This window comes from Ovis aries, chromosome 1 (genome assembly GCF_016772045.2).
Source record: "Ovis aries strain OAR_USU_Benz2616 breed Rambouillet chromosome 1, ARS-UI_Ramb_v3.0, whole genome shotgun sequence".
Lineage (NCBI taxonomy): Eukaryota > Metazoa > Chordata > Mammalia > Artiodactyla > Bovidae > Ovis > Ovis aries.
In genome coordinates, this window is record NC_056054.1 from 272050891 (window position 1) to 272067450 (window position 16560).

The following is a 16560-nucleotide window of genomic DNA, read 5'->3' on the forward strand; positions in this document are numbered from 1 at the left end:
TGACTTGAAGTCTTTGGGCTTCTCACCAGGCTCCCAGCAGGGGGTCCAGAGGGGCCCAGCAGCAAAGCCCACCCACGTTTAATTTGGTTGGAAATAGAAGCATTGGGGAAAAAATTAAAAGAATATGCATATGAATTCAGTTCAGTTCCCTTAGTCGTCTCCAACTCTTTGTGACCCCATGGACTGCAGCACATCAGGCCTCCCAGTCCATCACCAACTCCTGGAGTTTATCCAAACTCATGTCCATCGAGTCAGTGATGCCATCCCACCATCTCATCCTCTGTTGTCCCCTCCTCCTCCTGCCTTCAATCTTTCCCAGCATCAGGGTCTTTTCCAATGAGTCAGTTCTTAGCATCAAGTGGCCAAGGAACTGAGCATGAAAGCATAGTACAGGTTAGCATTCAGGAACCACAAGTTACAGATATGGGCTGAATACAGCCACTGCTTGCAAGCTAAGAATGGTTTTTACATTTTTAAATTGTAAAAAAAGAAAAAAAAAACCCAAAGTATTGGAGTTTCAGCTTCAGCATCAGTCCTTCCAATGAATATTCAGGACTGATTTACCTTTAGGATGGACTGGTTGGCTCTCTGTGCTGTCCAAGGGACTCTCAAGAGTCTCTCCAACACCACAGTTCAAAAGCATGAATTCTTTGGTGCTCAGCCTTCATTATGGTCCAACTCTCACATCCATACATGACTACTGGAAAACCATAGCTCTGACTAGACGAACATATATACATATATATGTGTTCTTGGGGCTTCCCTGGTGGTTCAGCCATAAAGAATCTGCCACAGCATAGGAGCCGTGGGTTCGATCCCTGGGTCAGGACAATCCTGGCAGAGGGCATGGCAACCCACTCCAGTACTCTAGCCTGGAGAATCCCATGGACAGAGACCCTGGCAGCCTACAGTCCAAGGGGTCGCAAAGAGCGGGACACAACTACAGTGACTGAGCGTGCACGCACACACACGTATGTGTTTATACGACACACATGTGTTTATACGACACACGTATGTGTTTATACGTACATGTCTGTGTGTTTATGTTTCATTTCATGTATTTGTTTTATATACACACATTCTTCTTTTAATCACAGAAAGACAGTACATCGGAACAGTTTTCAGAGCTTTCTGAGATGCTCTTCCAGGGTTATAGCTCTCAAATTTGGCTCAAATGAAGTTTTCCAATTCTTTCTTTAAAAAAGAAAGAAAGGGGACGTCCTTGGTGGTCCAACGGTTAAGAATCCACCTCGCTGTGCAGAAGACACGGGTTCGATCCCTGGTTGGGGAGCCACAAAGCATTAAAGCCTCCATGCTGCAACTCCTGGGCCCACAGGACGCAATGAAAGAGTCCATTCATCGCAATGAAGGATCCCACGTGACGCAGCCAAGATCCAACGCATCCAAATACATACACACGTACATATATTTTAGAGACAGTACCTCTTTCCTGCTATATGGAGCAAACTCTACTGAAATGATTCAAGGGGTCCAAAGGAAGGAAGGAGAATGTGGTAGAAATTTCTGGAACACCATTCTGCTCAGTGAGAATGAGCTCATCAGGCAAGACAGGAAATGCACGGAGATGGAGTGAAGGGGACGAACCCCCCCTCCCTCACCACTCAAGCTGCTGTTCACATGTATCCGTGTCCTTTCAGACTCTTCTTCATTGAATATATTCATTTCGAATGCTGTATACACTTTTTCACTTAACCTTCTATGATGCCATATTCCATATTATTGCCAGCCCTTGGCAGGCATCATTTTCAAGGCTATGTAACATTTCATTAAGGGATGTATCTATCCCCTACTTTTAAGCGATTTTTTGAATATTCTCCTAACAATAATCACATAGCTACAAAAATCTGAGAAAAGAAAATCTAGATGCTTCTCAAGCCTAGAGGCTTGTCTGATTTGTTTTCATATTCTTTTTTTTTTTTTTTTAAGAGTTGCAAGCTTAAGTTTTATTTGGGGCAAAATGAGGACTACAGCCCAGGAGACAGCACCTCAGATAGTGAGAGACTGCTCCCTGTTTTCATATTCTTATCAGTATTGGGGAAAAATGAAAGGAGAGAAATACATGAACAAAGGGATGGATGGATGGATGGGTGGATGGATAGGTAAATGGATGAATGGGTAAATGGATGGATGGATGGGTGGATGGGTGGATAAATGGATGGATGGATGGATGGACAGAAAGCTTAAATCTTAGGCTTCTTTAGACTCAGAATTCTCAAACAAATCATCATCTCTTCCAAAGGCTATGGGTCACTTGCCATTTCTGATATGACAGCCAGACCTCCTGGACATTTCTTTGGGGACACAGCCTCCCCAAGCTCTTTCTTGATGATGAACTCTCTTTTGGTTCCTAGAAAATCTGGAAGATGATCCCACCACGTAAGCCATGTGTTCCTCCAGCTGACATGTGTTAAACATCTGTTGTTTGTACTTCCTCGGACAGAGTACCAAGTGGTTAAATTGAGGTGAAAACCGAGCTGGTCCCTGGACGACTGTGGAGCACCTGGACTCCAGATCAAGGATGGCTTGAAAGCACTCTTTTGGAGGAGGGTGGACCACGCTTGCTCCGGTGGCTAGGGAACTGAGCTAGAGTCCTAAGGAGGAGTGCCCTTTGGATGGTGCCGACGTGCGTGGGTGGCACTGCTGGGTGTGGAAGGTCATGAGGGTGTCTGGACACTGTGACAGCCGGCTGTAGAGATCAGGGGTGTCCAGAACACACCACACGCCCAGGCAGGTGGAGCATGAGCATAGCCGTGGAGGGACGAGTGACGCGATGGAGGCCCGGAAACTGAGGCCGCAAACCGAGGTGGACCACAAGGGCTGCACAAGACGGGCAGTGGGATCCTGCCGAGTATCGGAGCACGCTTAGGCTGCCCCCCTGCTCCCCGCAGAGGCCTTGGGCTGTGAAAGGGAGGTTCTTAAAAGTCAGGTCAGAACTTGGCCCCTGGCATGACCATGCCCCCCCAAAAAAGAAGGAAGATCTGCCATCGCGGGTCAATTGGTCCTGTGTCTGCAGCAGTAAGACGTGGCAGGACCTGGCGCCCTAACCTGCCTCCGTCTTGGTAAACACTCAGGCAATTGGACTCGCCCTGGTTTCCGCCTTGCTCCCCGCTCCCCTCCCCATGGCCTTTCTGCCTCTTTAGGCTCCTGTGTACTGTCCCTCTGCCGGGATCATTCAGCTCAAAAGTTCACCGAGTAATTGTGTTTCTCCATCGAGGCCAGGAAGTCTGATGCCTCTAAAAGTCAAATGTGCTTCTTCCAAAGATGACCTTAGGCAAGGAGCAATGTGTTCTTTTTCCTGCGGTTTTAACAAGATATTGGGGAAGTGAGAGAAACAGGCGGGCCAGAAGTGGAAGTGAACTTTGTGGCGACTCGGACAAGCCTTACCAGCTTCCAACTGAAGCAAGAACCGTGAGCGTGCAGTTTCCCCTTCTTGCCCGAGGGGCCAGGGCCTGCCTGCCTGCGGGCTGGACACCCTGTGGGCTGGAAAGACGTGTCCCCGATGGCATTCAGGTCGACACAGGACCTGTGTCACAAAGTCCCGAAACCCTCATTCCTAAAGCAAAAGCATCCTCTGATTCTGCCAGCCTGTCCCCTTCTTCCGAGTAAGAAAGTGTCAAACATGCAAAAATTGCCAGTGTGATTCCTTGAACAAGCGGCTGCAGGCCAGTGTCAGCATTTCAAAGCGCTGATGAAAGAGACGTCATTCAAAGACAGGAGGAAGACAGAGCCTGCCCTCCCCCAATCCTGTACTCAGTGTCAGGGCCTCCCCTCCCCACTCCACCATTAACCAGCTTTCCTGTGATTACACGGGTCCCCTTCACATCTGGTTTCCATCAGTAGCAGAAATGCCAGCTCTCTTGCACTGGGGCCTGCCGGTCATTATGCCTGGGAGCGGGGCCGTCAGTGACACCCAGCAATCTCCACCTGTGATGGCAGTGTCCGTGGCTGACCGCTCAGGGTCCGCCCCCACCCCCACCCCCCACGTAACTGGGGTGAAAAACCTCAAAGAACCATCTGGAGACTTTCTTCACACACCCAAGCCAGGGCTGGGGAATTTGTCTCTGACATTAAGCTGCCGCTGAATCTCCTGCACATTGACGTGAAGAGTGAACACGATCCTTGCTACAAAACTGGGCTCCATCTGAAACCTGCAAGGGAGTTCGAAAGAGACACAGATGGCAGACTGGGGTTTCAGCTTAATCGTACTTATGAAGAGAGAGCCTCATGGGGACGCAGCACAGGGCAGAGCATGGATTCTAACTTGTAAGCCACTGTTTGGTGTGCAGATTCTCGAAAGTCAGATTCTAGAGCTGCAGAAAGTCAGATTCTAGAGCTGCACGATCGGGTGGCTGTTCCTAAGGTAGATCTCAGAAATCAGGCAAATCCCCATGCGTGGGTGGGGGTGGGGTGGGGCAGGAACCGGAGTCATTGACTGGAGGCCGTCATGGCCCATGACAGCCCCAAATTGGCCTTGGGTTTTCCGGCAGCAAAGCTCTGCTTAATTATTCCTGGTGTGAGCTGACCCAGCATGACATAGGGAGGTATTGTGTGTCAAGGACCTCGAGGAAAAGGACAGGTCAAATGTCATCCCGAGAGGAAATCTGGCCCTTGCACCCGAGGCCTCCCATCTCTGTCTCCAGGAAACTGACATCAAACAAACCAGATATTAGTGCTGTGAACCCTGAGAGAGACGCAAGCTCTGAACTCACTCAGCAACACCAGCAAACACTTGGACTCGTTTACTCCTCGGTTGTCTAAAGGCAGCTCCAGAAGACAGTGAGACAAGGAGCCAGGACGCAGGATCTTGGTGGGCATTTTAGGCCGTTTTTACTCATTGCTGGCGTCTTTATCCCCTCCAAAGACACTCACTACGGCAACAGATGGTTTTGCCTTTAGCTGTTCGATAAAGAAAAAGCCTGCTTAAGAAAAAAGTTTTAAAAATCTCTCTTAAATCCTTTAAATCTCTTTCAGGCTTCATCTCAAAGTTCTCTGGAGTTGGGAGGTGGGGGCGGGGTGGGGGGGGGCGGGGAGGAGTCTCAATTGCATTTACCAGGTCTTTTACAAAAGATTGATTGGCTGTCGTAAAGTTTCTAAGTGACACTCAAATATCACAAAACACATAATCCCAGCCAGAGCAAATGATGGCTTTCTGAAAAGGAACCTGATGGACCCAGAAGCCTCTGAGAAATGGCGTTACATTGTTTCATTTCACAGAGGGGAGAGCAACAGCCTTCTACTGCCTGTGAAAGGCTATTTTCCTTGGTAAACTAGGACTGTCTGCGCCGGATGAAGAGGGTCTTCCCAGGTGGCACTAGTGGTGAAGAATCTGCCTGCCAATGCAGGAGAGGTGAGAGACACCGGGTCCACCCCTGGGTCAGGGAAGATCTCCTGGAAAAGGGCATGACACCCACTCCAGTATTCGCGTCTGGAGAATCCCTGACGAGAAGCCTGGCGAACTACAGTCTGCACAAAGATTCGGACACGACTGAAACGATTTAGCATACACCTGATGAAGAGGTCATCCAGCCCTGCAGGAAGCATCTTCTGATGAATTCATCAGAACGAAATGCTCGTTTGCCAGAAGACTTAGAATTCTTCCACGTGCCTACAGCATCCACCAAGCCTTCACCCATTCATTCTTTTCTCTTGCATCTAGCAATATTTATTGGGGCTGATTCTGGACCAGGAACTGTGCTAAGTGCTAAGTATATCCAGTACAGGAGAGAACAAGGCAAGGCCCTGCTTCCATGGGCTTTCATTCTCGTGACAGGGACCAAATAATACATAAATATACACATAATAATGCCTCGGATAGTGAAAAAAACAACGTCATGGGAGTAGACAGAGAACTATGGGCCAGGAGCCAAGGGGATTTTTAGGAGGTGATGTTTGAGCCAAGACCTGAGTGATGAGGGGGAAGAAGGCAACACAAATATCCAAGAACTTGCTAGGCAGAGGGAACAGAAGTCCTGACTCGAGAGCAAGCTTGCTGTGTTCAGGGACCAGCAGTCCAGCAGGCTGGAGTGACCTCACACCTGCTAGGATGGCAGTCATCAATGAGACGAGGAAAGATAGGTACTAGTGAGCATGCGGGGTAGAGGGAAGCCTGGTGGCTGTTGGTGGGACTGTGAGTTGGTCCAACCACAGTGGAAAACAATATAGCAGTTTCTCAAAAAATTAAAAATACAATGATCATGTGATCCGGCTGTCCCACTTCTGGGTATTTATCCAGAGAAAACCAAATCACTGTCTCAAAAAGATATTAGCATCCTGTGTTCAGTGGATATATATATACTAGCCTAGAGATGGAAGCAAGCTGAGCATCCCTAGGTGGATAAACGAATACATGGATTTCTGCTCAGTGTTAGGTGGGAGCCTGGATGGGAGGGGAGTTTGGGGGAGAATGGGTACCTGTATGTGTATGACTGAGTCCCTTCAGTGTTCACCCGAAACTATGACAGTATTGTTTGTTAATCGGCTATACCCCCAAAACAAAATAAAACGTGTTTTTTTTTTAAAAAAAAAAGAATATGTGAGATACATACATAAACACACACACAAGAATATTATTCAGCCATAAGAAAGGAAGGAAATCTTGCCCTTTGTAGCATCATGGATGGGTGGGCCTTGAGGACATTATGCTAAATGAAATAAATCAGAGAGACAAATACTGTTTGAATTCACTTATATGCAGAATCTTGAAAAAAAAAATCATGGATGTAGCAAACAGGTCTGTGGTGGCCAGAGGTACAGGGTGGGTAAAATGGGTAGAGAGGGTCAAAAGGTACTCAATTCCAGTTGTAAGATGAATAAGTTGTGGGATGTAACATAGAGCATGGTGACTATGGTATGGTATAGCGCGGTAACCAATACTGCATTATATATTTGAAAGTCTCTAAGAGAAGAAATCTTAAAAGTTATCATCACAAGAGGAAGAAATTTGTAAGCATATGAAGTGGTGAATGTTAGCTTATTTTGGTGATTATTTAGCAATATATACATACATCACATTATCATGCTGTATGCCTTGGACTAATACAATGCTGCATGACAGCTGTAACTCAGTGAAACTGGGCGACAAAAGGCTAGAGTGTTGGTTTCTGCGGTACAACACAAATCAGCCATAACTATACATATTTCCCCTCCTTCTTGAGCCACCCTCTCCTCCCAGGAACCCACCCCTCACAGATCTTCACAGAGCGCCAGGCTGGGCTCCCTGCAGGACACAGCAGCTTCCCACCAGCTGTCTGTTTTACACGGAATAACGTGTATATATCAGTGCTACTCGCCCCATTTATCCCGCTTCTCCTTCCCCCACTGTGTCCACAAGTCTGTTCTCTGCATCTGCGTCTCCCTTGCTTCCCTAAAACACTGTAAAGCAATTTCCCTTCAATTAAAACAAAAATGAATAAAAGAACCAGTGAGTTGCAAAATGTATAACAGCTGCACTTGAAGAAGTAACTGACCTTGATTTATCTATTTTTATTGTTATAAATTGGTGTCATGATAATCAAATGTGCAACACACACCAAAAAAGGCTTGCTGTTGTTCAGTTGCTCAGTTGTGTCCAGCTCTTTGCAACCCCACAGACTGCAGCCCGCCAGGCTTCCCTGTCCTTCACCAGCTCCTGAAGCTTGCTCAAACTCATGTCCATTGAGTCAGTGATGCCATCCAACCATCTCATCCTCTGTCGCCCCCTTCTCCCATTGCCGTCAATCTTTCCCAGCATCAGGGTCTTTTCCAGTGAGTCAGCTTTTCACATCAGGAGCCAAAGTATTGGAGCTTCAGCTTCAGCATCAGTCCTTTCAATGAATAGTCAGGGTTGGTCTCGTTTAGGACTGACTGGTTGGATCTCCTTGCAGTCCAAGGGACTCGCAGGAGTCTTCTCCAGCACCACAGTTTGAAATCATCAGTTCTGTGGTGTATACAAGGTGCAGATGTTAAGAGACGAGGTTGAACAGACAGGCCAGGTCATGTAACGTTTGTTGGCCGTTGTAGGGAACGTGGATTTGATTCTTCTGAGGTTTCCGCTTGTCTTGGTGGCCAACACTTTCACTCTGATGCACTTAGATATGGTTTTCTTCATCTTTATCTTGCTTAGGGCTCAGAGTCCTTCTGGAGCATGTGATCTGATAGCTATTTTGGACTTTTTTTTTCTGCCGTTATCTCTTCAAATGTCACTTCTGGCTCATTTCCTCCCTTCTCTCCTGGGACTTCAGATCCATGCATGCTTGACCTTTCTCTGCATCCTTATGTGTCTGTGTCTTTTCTGCTTTCTTCCCTTTGCGCTTCCTTCCACCTGTTTTTCTCTTGTTCCACTTCATTAATTTTCTCCTCTGCTGTGTCAAACCTGTGAATGAAAACTTAGGGTCTTGAAACTTCCCTGGTGGTCTAGTGGTCAGGCTCTGTACTTCCACTGCAGGGTTTGGTCACTGGTTGGGGAACGGAGATTCCACATGCCTCCTGGTGCAGCCAAAAAGTTTTAAAAAGAAAGAAAGAAAGCTTGGATTTTCCATTTTCAAGATTTTCTTTCAATTCTGCCTTATAGTTTCTATTTCTCCACCAAAATTCTCATTTCGTATTCATTTCCTTGAAGATATCAAGCATAGTTTTTTCAAGCCTACTATTTTGGATTTCCCATAGGTCTGTTTCCTTTACTTCTCAATTCTCTTTCTCGATGTTTTGTTCTTTTTTTTTTTTTTAGTACCATTGTTTTGTCTCCTTGTACACAAGTTGTTTTGATTTGATGCCAGACATTGTGTATAGAAACAATAGAGATCTCAGAGGATGTTTTCTTGGTCTAGAGAGAAATTGCATCTACTTACAGGAGGCAGCTGTGTGCATAAGCTCCTTGTTCCAAACTGGAATTGAAACAATTCAAAGCTGGGCTTCAGTTACTGAAGTGAATCTGTCACCCCTTACTCCTAGACCGAAGCTCTAGGAGTGGTTTTCCCAGACCAAACGCTCTGATGTCCAAAGCTTTCAGCTCCTCACGAGCCCCAAATACCCACATCCTTCTGTCTACACTATCAACAACTCAGTCAGCTTCTTTTTCTCTTAGCTTCTTTCTTCTTCTGGGAAAAAAAGAAAAAAAAAAAAAAGGACACCTGGGGGAAAGAGTTCACAAATGCCTGCTCACCTTTTTATTCCTCTCCTAGATCTGGGTCCTAAAATTTTCCACTGCTCTGTTAACTGCTCTGTTAACTCTCCAAAGCCTTCAAGTATTTGTCCTGTTGTCTTCATTTCTAGCTATTCTCAGAAGGAGGGTTGGATTTTACTTCCTGTGTGTGATAGATTGCATGCAAAAATAACCCAGATTCTCCACCCCTCCCTCTACACACACACACACACACACACACACACACACTGTTTATAAATTATAAGCATGCTCTGCTTTAGTCATACATTATGTACACTAGATAATGAACACTGTGTACATTTTTAAATAGAAAGATAGGAAATGAGAAAATATAGATAAAAGATTTAATGGCTTCCTCTCCTCCCCACTCTGGAGATCAGTGCTCTAGGAATACTTGAGGGATGAAGTGTTAACTACCACGGGTCAGGTGCGTGAGGGCGAAGGTGGTGAGAAGCGGCTGGATTCCTCATGTGTTTTGGAGGCAGAGTTGAAAAGTCTTGCTGATGAATTGTGCGCGGAATGTACAGAAAAGAGAGGGGTCATGAACAAATCTGGTTTTCGGTTCAAGCAGCTGGATAAATACAGTTGCTATTGACCGAGGTGGGGAGGACCAGGCTGTGGGCGGGTGGGAACGTGGTGGGTAGGGGATGAAGAAGAGTCTGCTGTGCACGGCAGATACAAGCTTTCCCCCAGAGAATCTCTCTGTCTGAAGGTGAGCTTGAGAAAGCTGTGTGAGACGGCCCACCCCACCCCGTCTCTGGAGTGCGCTTCTCCCAGAGCCGCTCTCACCTTTCAAGACGGACCTCATTGTGTCTGTGGAATGTGTATCTTTCTAAATAAATCCACTGCTTACCTATTGAAAAAAAAAAAAAAGAACAGAGTTGTTTAGACTTAAATTCCAACTTTTCCGAAAATCCTCTTTGGACTCTTCTCACCGCTTCCAAACTGTGCTGTCAAAAGCTTCAGGACCTCTGGGCCAACATTTCCCAGTCTGGGTTCTTCAGGATACCAGTTCTACACGGAGTTGACACATGTTCTGTGGTGAAGGAGGAGGAGGAGGAGGAGGATCGTAACGACCAAGCATCATTAGGAAATGGTGCAGTAACTGAACAGCAAGAAAATGTTGCATACACAGGCTCTCTCACTGCAGGATTTCTCAGAGCCTCTATTATGCTAATTGGAACTATAACAACTAGACTTCAATGCTTAAAAATAGTATATTTTTTAAATTATATAATATGCAAAAAGGAGAAGAAATGTGTGTGTTTATTATATACATACATAATATGTATATATACATATGTATACATAATATGTATTATTATATACATATGTATTATTATGTATTATAATAATACATATATATATTGACTTTTGCATACATGAAATACTCATACCACTTCCCTGATAGCTTAGTGGTAAAGAATCTGCCAATGTAGGAGTCGCAGGTTTGACCCCTGGGTCAGGAAGAGCCCCTGGAGAAGGAAATGTCAACCCACTCCAGTATTCTTGCCTGGAAAATCCCATGGGCAGAGGAGCCTGATGGGCTACAGTCCAGGGGCTTGCAAAAGAGTCAGACAGGACTGAGGGACAAACAACAGTGATAATTCTTGTGCTGTGCTGCGCTTGCTTACTTGCTCAGCTGTGTCTGACTCTTTTGCGATTTCTTGGGCTGTAGCCAGCCACGCTCCTCTGTCCATGGGGATTCTCCAGGCAAGAATACTGGAGTGGGTTGCCATGCCCTCCTCCAAAGGATCCTCCCAACCCAGGGATTGAACCCGAGTCTCCTGCATTGCAGGCGGATTCTTTACCATCTGAGCAGCAAGAGAAGCCCAAGAATACTGCAGTGGGTAGCCTCTCCCTTCTCCAGCGGGTCTTCCTGACCCAGAAATCAAACTGGGGTCTTCTGCATTGCAGGCAGATTCTTTACCAGCTGAGCTACCAGGGAAGCCCCAATTTTATATATATATAAAATATATATATATATATTATACATACATGAAATATCATTGGAAGGAATGAGTAAGCTTGATTGCCTATGGAGAAGAGATCTGGGTGGCTGGAGGATTCGTGTCAAGGAAAGAGTCATCTGTGGCTTAGTAACTTTGAGTCGCGTGAATATATTCAGTTCAGTTCAGTGCAGTCGCTCAGTCATGTCCGACTTCTTGTGACCCCATGAACAGCAGCACTCCAGACCTCCCTGTCCATCACCAACTCCAGGAGTCCACCCGAACTCATGTCCATTGAGTCGGTGATGCCATCCAACCATCTCATCCTCTGTCATCCCCTTCTCCCCTCACCTTCAGTCTTTCCCAGCATCAGGGTCTTTTCCAATGAGTCAGCTCTTCGAATCAGGTGGCCAAAGTATTGGAGTTTCAGCTCCAACATCAGTCCTTCCAATGAACACCTAGGGTACCTACTCAATTGTTGTAATAAAACAGTTGAGAAGCAAACGTTCTAAAAAAGCACATGCTCTCTCGTTCTGCATTTCTTCCTCAGCTCTACTCACTGCTCGGAGAGCAGGAGCCGTGTCCTATAGCTTTCCATCTGTGGCCGAACCTGGCCCGGCCCTGAACATGAACATCCCTACCTCAGTTTGCTTGCCAAGCATCCAGTATTTGCTGGGAAGTGGCGTTTGCTGGGGCAGCCAGGAGGCAGTGGAGAACTGCAGAGGCCAGAGTGGATAGGAGAAGGCAACGGCACCCTACTCCACAGTACTCTAGTACTCTTGCCTGGAAAATCCCATGGACAGAGGAGCCTGGTAGGCTGCCGTCTATGGGGTCGCACAGAGTTGGACACGACTGAAGTGACTTAGCAGCAGCAGCAACCAGTATTCTTGCCTGGAGAATCCCAGGGACAGGGGAGCCTGGTGGGCTGCCGTCTATGGGGTCGCACAGAGTCGGACATGACTGAAGCAACTTAGCAGCAGCAGCAGCAGAGTGGATCCATTAGGGTAACAAAGGGGCTGTGTTCCTCAAGACTCGGGTCTGCCGAGGGCAAGGGTTCCCAGCGTCGGGCGGACATTGGCCCCGTGTGTGCAGCGCCTGGATCATTTTTCTTCCAGGAAAGAAAATTTAAATGACACCCATGGAATTAGTGATGTATTAGCTTCAGAACGCTCGATTAAATGAGAGTGTTACCAGGAGCAATTGAACGAGATAACATAAATTACAATGTCCCTATCGATGGTTAAGGCGCCATAAGGGCATCTCAGGAACACCATTCCCATTGGGAATGGCGAGGAGTGTAGGGGGGCCCAGGGTAAGAATACAAATAGAGCCCTACAAACTACACAACTAATTATTTTAAAGAGATAAATCAAGTGGAAAAAGGGTTCATTTGAGTCCTAGCTTCCAACTTTTTGCCCTTTTATACAGTTCATGGAGTTCTCAGGGCTAGTACACTGGGATGGGCTGCCATTCCCTTCTCCAGTGGACCACGTTTTGTCAGAACCACCATGACCCATCAGTCTTGGGTGGCCCTGCATGGCTTCACTAAGTTATAGAAGTCCCTTCTCCACGACAAGGCTGTGATCCATGAAAGGGGTGTTGACAGATAGGGAAGATGTCAATCTTCCAGGAGATGGTGAAGGACACGGAAGCCTAGCCAGCTGCAGTCCATGGGGTCACGAAGAGTCAGACACCACTTGGTGACTGAACAACAATAAAATTGATAGACAGACTTTTCGTGCTGTGCTAAGTCAGTCACGTCTGACTCTCTGCAACCCTAAGGACTGTAGCCCACCAGGCTCCTCTGTCCATGGCATTCTCCAGTCAAGAAGACGGGAGTAGGTTGCCATGCCCTCCTCCAGGGGATCTTCCTGAGCCAGGGATCGAACCCACATCTCTATAGGTCTCCTGCAGGCTCATTACCACGAGCGCCACCTGGGAAGCCCAGAGAGACCTTGTAACAAACCTGGAAAGCTGCTCTCAAGTCTGCAGGGCTCCCTGTCCCGGAGTTCCGGAATCCCATGGAGGGGGTGCGGAGCTGGACCCTACCCACCCTCCAGAGCCACCCCCTCGCTCTCCCCTCCTCTCATTCCCACAACCAGCTCTGTCTGCTCCTAAGAAATCTCACGGGCACTGTGGTTGTCCCTCATTTGTCTCAGGAGCAGCCATTCCACAGCCTCCTCCCTGGGCCTGAGTGGGGGCAACACCCGGCTGCCTGTTCATCCTGGCGGGGAGGGGGGTGGCAGGTGGACACACCTTGGGGAGAAGCAGACTTGGGACCCCAGGGGTGGGAATTTTAGGGTCCCTGGCACATGGAGCAGGATCTGGGGGTGGGGGTGGTCATGGGCTTGGCCCCACAGACTCCTGGCCCCGTGGGGAAACCAAGGAGGGCGCTTCTCGTCGGGACCTTGGGGCAGGACAGATGGTGATCTGAATGAAGCTCAGTGATTGTCATCATAAAAATCATAACATCAGCAAGTGCTTCCTGCTGAGGGCTCCCTACTTGCCAAGGAATCGTCTACGCACTTCACACAAATTAACTGAGTGTTGAGTGGCTTACCTGTCTGCAGCTCAGCAAGCCTGTCCCTTGGGAAGCCTGTTCTCACTGAGAAGGAGGATTTTCTAAGTTCAGATCATCAAGGCGCTTCCCTGGTTGCGGCCACGCCGTGGGGAGGAGATCATGAAGCTGAAAGTGTTGTTGAGGGAATTTCCTGGTGGTCCAGGGGTTGAGACTCAGGGCTGTCACTGTGGTGGGCCCAGGTTCAATCCCTGGCGATGGAACTAAGATGCGGCTGAAAATAAATAAGTTAAAAAAAAAAAGATAATCTCAGAAACTCAGCTCTTGTATCATGTAATCAGAAGGTCAGCAACAGGAGGAAGTGAAAAATCTGTCCCCACACCTTTATGGTTGGGACTCAGAGCCTTTAGAAAAATCCAGAAAGATGTCTGGAAGGCTTAGAATGCCCAAGGCACAGAGGAAGGATGTCTTCAAGCCCCTGTGGAGAACTCCAAGCCTCAGCTCAAATCAGAACCGAGATGAGACTGAGAAATGTTTCCTCCCCCCACCCCACCCCGTCCTGGTCCATGTACAACATTCAGGGGACCGAGTGCCCGAGTGAGGGGTCAAGGATTGGCTGATGGTGCGGGTGAGCTGGAAGGAACCTGGGGAGCAGCCGAGGTACTGAGAAAACTTTTCCTTCTCCATAAGGTCATGTGAAGAGCAGTGTGTCTGCCTCTGAAACAGGCTGTGCTGACATGATGGCTGGAGCTGCAGCGCCATCTTTTGACCAGAGGAGGACAAAGCTAAGAAGCCGTCAGTCCCAAGAGGGAAGGGATGCCGGTCCTTGATGACACCCCTGAGCCACTCAACTCCGAAGCACTGCCTCCGGGCTTTACAACGCAGTTGTTTTCACATTTAAGCCATTTTCACTAGGATTCTCCAGGGCTCACAGCCCAAAACTTCCTAATGACAATACAGCCTTTCCTGCTCATACAGGAAAAGTTGTGTTTTTTTTTTTTTCCCCTTCCCGCCCCCCTCCCCCGCAAAGGGACTTGACATCTTCAGTTTTCCTGGAAAAAGGAAAAGGAAGGCAAGCAGATCAGCAGCAACCACCAACGTATGTTGTAGGAAGAAATTGTCTCAGCTGAGACTGCGCCCGCAAGAGAAAAGTACCTGAAAGTATTTAATGGAACAAAGGCCATCTGGTTAAACAACAGCTTTGACAGAGCCACCCAGGTGAGAGGTGAGGAAAAGAGGGAGATGAAGTGTGCTGAGGCGTGCAAGACCTCATGCTTCCCTCAGATCCTTGGCCCCTAGAGGCCAAGAGAGGCTGAGAACGCCCAGACTCTCATCAATACTCACGGTGACACGCATGGCGGGAGATGGTTAAAACAAATTCGCGTACAAACATGGATTGACCACTCATGCTAGGGCTGTTCCCAGGTGCTTATAAACACAGTTTATTTTAAAAAGGAGCCAAACTCCATGACCTTTGGTTGTCGAAGTAAAGCAAGTCACTGTCCAGTAGGTTCTGTTTCTATCTTTGCCGTGAAGATGGCAGGAATCTTGGGTATGGTGAGAAACTGCAGCTTTCAAGCTGAATATTTCTCTTACAATCCACCAATTATAATTTCTATGTGGACTCAGAAGTCATTACTTTATAAAATATCCTTTATTGATACAGAGACCAAAACCTGGGCGGTGCCTGGTGAGTGGATGGCACTCACAGAAAAAGTCGTGTCTCCTGCAGTTTACGGCTCATGTTACCAGGGACCCACGATGTGCCTAGAGGCACGGAAAGTGAAAGTGTGAGTCTCTCAGCCGCATCTGACTCTTTGAGATCCCGTGAACAGTAGTCAGCCAGGCTCCTCTGTCCATGGAATTCTCCAGGCAAGGATACCGGAGTGGGTAGCCATTCCTTTCTGCAAGGGATCTTCCCAACCCAGGGATCAAACCCAGGCCTCCCGCACTGCAGGCGGATTCTTTACCAGCTGAGCCACCAGTGAAGCCCAGAGGCACAGAGTGCCTGTGAAATTTAAAAATAAGTAAATGAATGAAGTTAGTGCATGAATACTGTCCACTGATATTGTCCTTCACCACCTCAGCTATTCAGGGAAGACAAACAGAGTATGGGCAGAAATAGCAAAGCTATCTTATCTTGTTGCTGTTCAGTAGCTCAGTCTTGTCTGACTCTTTGTGACATCATGGACTGCAGCACACTAGGCTTCCCTGTCCTTCGCTATCTCCCGGAGTTTGCTCAAACTCACGTCCATCGAGTTTATGATGCCATCCAAACATCTTCTCATCCTCTGTCGCTTCCTCTCCTCCTGCCATCAGTCTTTCCCAGCATCAGGATCTTCTCATCAAGTGGCCAAAGGATTGGAGCTTCAAATTTAGCATCAGTCCTTCCACTGAATATTCAGGGTTCGTTTCCTTTAGGATTGACTGATTTGATTCCTTGCAGTCCAAGACACTCTCAAGAGTCTTCTATAGCACCACAATTCAAAGGCATCAATTCTTTGGTGCTCAGCCTTCTTTATCTTGGGCCTCTCAATTTTTTTTAAAAAAGGAAATCCATTAAAAATTTTATTTATTTATTGACTACATCAGGTCTTAGTTGTGGCACGCAGGCTTCTCCCTAGCTGCGGAATGAAGGCTTAACTGCTTCGAGGCAGGTGGGATCTAAGTTCCGCAACCAGGGATTGAACTTGAGTCCCTCGCACTGAAGCTGGATTCTTAACCACTGGACCATGACGGAAGCCTCCAGGTCTCTAACGCTGTTCCTATAATACATTCTGCACTTGCCAGCCATTCAAGAAAGCCTGAAAAGGGAAGGGGAAATAGGAACAGCCTTGGATAAAACTTCAGCCTCCAAGTCGAGAGGCTAGTCCATGTGCCTGCCTTTTGTGTGGATTGAAATCTTTTTTCTCTGGGTTCGATGGATAATTATA

General features: G+C 47.4%; 1 long non-coding RNA gene across 1 annotated transcript; it reads right to left on the reverse strand.

Annotated features, from left to right (window-relative positions):
* Nucleotides 1-7488: 7488 nt before the first annotated feature.
* Nucleotides 7489-14292, reverse strand: LOC121817603 (uncharacterized). The gene is made up of 3 exons (XR_009598527.1): nt 13670-14292; nt 9950-10013; nt 7489-8882 (listed from the first exon to the last, which is right to left on the reverse strand). It is a non-coding gene; the product is annotated as an uncharacterized LOC121817603 (long non-coding RNA).
* Nucleotides 14293-16560: the final 2268 nt, after the last annotated feature.